Source organism: Octodon degus, unplaced genomic scaffold, assembly GCF_000260255.1.
Source record: "Octodon degus isolate 3935 unplaced genomic scaffold, OctDeg1.0 scaffold00117, whole genome shotgun sequence".
NCBI classification, from domain to species: Eukaryota; Metazoa; Chordata; class Mammalia; order Rodentia; family Octodontidae; genus Octodon; species Octodon degus.
In genome coordinates, this window is record NW_004524693.1 from 5,776,715 (window position 1) to 5,782,576 (window position 5,862).

The window sequence follows — 5,862 nt, forward strand, 5'->3', positions numbered from 1 at the left end:
ATGTAAAGTAAAGCATAAAGATTGTAAATAAAATATTTTTGTACATGAAATTGGCTAAGAGAGTAAGTTTCAAGTATTCTTGTCTAATAAGTGCTTTGGTGGTCAAGAGAGCAAGTCTCATACATAGTAAGGTAGTATGTAAATTGATGAGTATGTTAATTTGATTAATTGTTGTATGCCTATGTACATCAAAACATCACATTTTGGATCTTGAATATATACAATTTTTGTCAATTATACTTTGTTGGAGCTGAAAGCAAACAAAATAAGCAAGCAAAATAAAAGATCATGAGTTTATTTATGTATTTTGTATTTAGGGAAGGGTCTACAGGGAGTTCAGGGTCTCACTAGTAGATTGGACTCATAGTTTTCCACCTGTTTACAGCCTCCCAAGACCTGGGATTACAGGTGTGCGCCACCATGCCCAGTCTCAATTGCCATCTCAATGTACCCTGGGGACAAGGCCAGCATGGCAGGCCTAAGGATCAAACCCCTGGCCCCTTTTCCTGCTTGCAGGCACTTTAATCCTCTGAGCTATTTGGCAAGCCCTCAAGATCATTAGTTTAAAACAATGTGATTTTTTTTTCAACTCAGTTGAAAAACTAAATCATATTCACACAGCTAGTAAATGATAAATCTGGGACTCACACCCAGTTTCCCTAACTCTAAAGCCTCTGCTCCTCTTACTATATGACACTGTATTTACCTGATTTCAACTATGCAAACAAATCATCCACTATATTTCAAAATATACTGATAGGTACTCCATGCAAAGAGTTACTTTTGAATAATATGATCACATTATTTTATTATTTAAGGTATCTTTTAATTTTGTAATGATATGAATCTTTTAAGCCTTGTTGCATTGTAGGCTTTTGGGCTGTATGTGAAGGCTAACTCTACAAATTCTCCAGAATTGAAGCAGAATAGTGTATCTGGAAACACTGGAATGAATTTAGAAAGACATTGCATAGTTTGAAATTCAAATGCTGCTGCCAGCTTTGTAATTTCAGGGCAAATCCACTGACTTTTTTTTTTCTTGGAACCGGGGATTGAACTCAGGCCCTTGCACTTAGCAGGGAAGCGCTTATTCTACTGAGCCATCTCCCTGGCCCCCACTGACTGTTCTCTACATAAAGTTTCTCATATTTAAAAGGGGGAGACAACTGGTACCATAATTAAAAGAGTTGTAGGGAGGATAATAGTTTTATTAGTTAAGTTTAAGAGGAAAAAGTTTTAAGTTCAGTAGTTAACAATTTTAACTACGTAGAAAATGTGTGCTATAAATTTAGGTACTCAGCAATAGTATTATATGTCACTCTTTGTCTTCGCTTTCCATAGCACCTTTCACAGTAGTACTAGATTATAAATGCCATAGTACTTAATTTTGAAATGTTTTTTATCAGCCTGTCAGATGTGTGTCAAATATTCTAGTACATTAAAAGCTCTGTTTCCAAAATGATTGAGTATTTTATAACATTTAGTATACTGACGTTGAATAAAACCTTGCATAATGAAATCACATAGTAGCCTTAGTGTAAAAGAAGAGCATCAAGAGTACTTGGTGTGTTTTAAAATAATTTACAGCTTCCTTGTTGGTCCATAGAACTGCATTAAAGCTTCAAGTCATGTCAACTAGTGGCCAAATATTCAGCAACTCTGTGGTTTGCTTCACGAATCTCTACACAATGTGGTAAACAAAATAAGATCGAATATAATTGAGAATTCTATGTTTCATATACAAAACCATCAGGGTTGTATTCTATTGATCCTTAGGTGGGTGTGATTTTTGTACTAGTTCTTTGAAGTATAGTTTTATGGGAGATCTAAAATTCATATATAAGAAGTGAAGTGTAATGCGCTTCTTGGTAGTAGGTACAGAATATACTTGCTAGGGTTTTAGCTAGGTCAGAGTAGGGTGACTTGCAGGTTTCTGCTTAAGTCAGAGTAGGCATTGCAAAATGGAAGAATTCACCAAATCATTACTGTGCTACCAAACTAAGGAAAAAGAGCACAGAGACACAATGAGAACTATTCTTTATTAATCTGTTAATAGTTTCTTACTCAAGTCAAATTGGCACTACAGTGGGACTCAGGGAAGCTGCTATCTTTGGGCCCAGCATGAGCAGTCATGGAGATTTCCTGGGAACATTTAAGAAATTTAGCGGACTCTGGGCAGTCTACAGGACACTACTAAGCTTTGACCCTCCTAATTTCCAAGTGCACAGGCATGGAGCTTCTGCTGGTGCCAGTCCAAACTTTTAAGAACTTAGAAGGACTCTGAGTGGCCTGTGTGATTGAGGAGAGCTGCAATCTGAGGTTCAAGTGTGCACAGGTACAAGCTTTCCTGGTGCAACTTAAGAAATTTGGTAGCTTCTGGGCAGCCTGCGGAATACTGGTAAGCTCTAACCTTCCAAGTCCACAGTGCACAGGTGTGGATCTTCTGCTGGCTCTGATCCAAACTTTTAAGAAATTAGGAGAACCCGAGTGGCCTCTGGGATGCAGGAGAGCTATGATCTGTGGGCCAAGCTCAAGAAGTTGTAGAATTTACCTGCAGCCATTCAAGAACTTTGACAGATTCTGGGTAGACTGTAGGACTTTGTCTTGGTGAGCAGTGGGAACTTCAAAAATGCCAAAATGCAAGAGTAAAAAGCAATATCAATCCTCTAACCACCACAGAACAAATACAGAAAACAATGACACACAAAACCTTAGAAATCACATGGCTAAAATATCTGAAGTAATAGGAACTGAAGTAAAGGAAAAAGTCCATCAAGATATAGAATAAATAAAAACATAAATAATGTCTCTGGTTCAAAAAGAAATGACGAAAACAGTGAAAGAATTACTCAACACAGCTAAACAAAACATAGATAGAAAAATAAAGAATATAAAAATGAAGTCTACACTGAAAGAGAAAAACAGGAAAGAATTGAAAAGCATGAAACAGATATTCGGGAAATTAAGAACTCCTTTGAAAGGTGGCAAAACCACTTTAAAGAAATGGAACATACTTTCAGCCCTTTAAGACAGTGGTGCAGCTAATCAAAGTGGAAGGAAAGATCTCCTTCAAATAATAAGGAACCAGAAAATAAACATTCAGCAGGTACAAGATGATGCAAAATAATAATATGGAATAATAAGTGTCAATCAAGCAGCAGGGAACAGCACAAATGACATGAAAAAGACTATTTGCAGAAGTACTAGCAAAAAAGTTTCCAAACATGAGAAAAGAACCTGACACACAGATAATCCGGCATATAGAAGTTCATACAGGCATGGTCACAATAAATCAACACCTAGACAACAAATAATCAGTATCTCAGGAATTCAACAAAAGAAAGAATATTAAAAGCTTCTAGAGAGAAGAAATCGATTACCTATATTGGAAAGACCATGAGAATCATGGCATATTTCTCAACACAAACCATAAAACCAAGAAGAGCTTGGAGTTCAGTACTTTAGGTCATGAAAGTAAATAACTTCCAACAAGGATTGATGCACCCTGAAAAACTATTTATTGTAATTCAATGGTGAAATAAGATCCTTCCATGACACATAACAATTGAAGAAATTCATGCCCATGAAAAAAATCCTACAAAGAGTACTGACAGATATTCTAGAAAGAGACAGAAGTGATCACAGAACAACAGAAAGGAAAAATCAAACAGAGTAAGTAATTAAAAAGAGAAAAAATTATGGAATCTATAAAAGGAAAATAACATGCCAAATATAAGCCAGTAGGTGTCATTTATAATCATCAATGTAAACAGCCTCAATTCACCAGTGAAAAGAAACAGACCAGCAAAGTGGATTAAAAAACAAAATCCAAAAATATGCTGCATTCAATAAACAAATTTACCTCAAAAGGAAATTCACAAACTAAAAATTATAGTATAGAAAAGGAAATGCTCCATGCCATAGAAAATAAGAAAATAGCAGATGTAACTATCCTGATTGTTGACAATATCAACTTCAACCCAAAAATCATCCAAAGAGAAAAACAAAGTCACTATATAATTGCTAGGGGAAAACTGCAAAAAGAAGAGATAACACAACTTCTAACTTTTAGCTTGTGAATTTCTTTTTAACTTAAATGTGTATATTGTATGCAGCATATTGTTGGCTTTCATTTTTTAATCCACTCTGCTGGTCTGTTTCTTTTCACTAGTGAATTGAGGCAGTTTACAATCATGGTTATAAATGATACTATATATTAGAACACAGGACACTCTTAAGTAAATGCAAAGGAATTGAAATTATCCCATGTATACTATCAGATCACAGTGCCATAAAACTGGAAATTATTAACAAAAGAAAGTATAAAAATATGATAAACAAATGTAAATCAAATGACAACTGCATAAACAATCAGTGGGTAACAGATGAAATTAAAGAAGAAATTGAAAATTATTTACAATCAAATAAAAATGCAGATACAATGTAAAGAAATCTGTGAGGTGCAATTAAAGCTGTCTTAAAAGGAAAATTGATTTCTGCCATGTTCCAGGACCCACCAGATCCAGTCCTAGCCCAGGCCCAGTAAGTGTGTGGGAGAGCTTCAAGGTACCCTGCACTGGCGAAACATGCCCGTCCAAGCAAAGGCGCAGCGTGGGTGAGAACATCTTCCATCCCCTTGGGACTCTGCCCCCACCACTCCATGGCACATCACCACCCCCACAACCGCCTGAGAATTTCTGCTGCATTCTAGGGACTCCCAGATAAAGTCCTAGCCAAGGCCTGGTGAGTGTGTGGGAGAGCCTCAAGCTACCCTGCTCCAGCGGGACCTGCCGGTCCAAGCCCAGGTGCAGTGATGCTGAGACCATCTTCCACCCCCTTGGGACACCCACCACCACCCCGCAGCACCCACCACCCCTACCTATGCTTGAGAATTTCTGCTGCATTCCAGGAACCCCCAGATCCAGTCCTAGCCCAAGCCCAGTGAGTGTGTGGGAGAGCTTTAAGCTACCCTGCTCAGACAGGACCTGCCAGTCCAAGTCCAGGTGCAGCGTGGGTGAGACCTTCTTCCACCCACTTGAGACACCCCACCACTCTGCAGCACCCCACTCCACACTGCTCTCACAGTGAGAATTTCTACTGTGTTTTGGAGACCACCAGATCCAGTCCTAGCCCAGGACTTGTGAGTGTGCGGGAGAGATTCCTCTCGCTTGTACTCCAACTTGTCCCATCCAGACTCAGCTCAGGCCTGCCATACAGGTCTGGGGTGAAACCCTGAAACAGCAATCCCTGCAGAGAGTGTAGGGAACAGAAGCATCCAGCTAGTCCAGGAGCAGAACATCTTGCCAGAGGGGGACAACAGGTTCACTCCCAAGGGCAGCAGCAGGAAGGAGCTGAGCACAGCAGTCAGATCCAAGCAAAGCACAGTCGGATAAATCCAAACATTGGATATCTGCACCTGAACTTTAGTAGCTGCTAAGGTTATTCTGCACCAAAGCTATACACCAAAGGTCAGAAGGCAGTGCTACACAAAATGACAATGTGAAGGAGCAAAATGCAATCTGAGACACCAAGTCCATCCATAGGAAGTGCAGAGGACACTAACACAGAACAAATTGGGAATCACACAGTTGAAATCAATGAGTCAATGGCTTCTGAAATAAAGAAACAACTGCAGAAAGGTATAGAAGAACTCATATTGGAAATGAAAAAAGAAATCCCTGAATTTATAATATCTGCAGTAAAGAATCAAATGCAGAAACATGGAAGAAAATCAATGCCCACCCAGAACAAGTGCAGAGGACACTAACTCAGCTCAAAATTCTGAATTAATAGCATTGATAGTAAATAAGCAAAAGGAGAAAGGCATAGAGCAACACAGAGAGGAATTTTCTGAAATAAAAA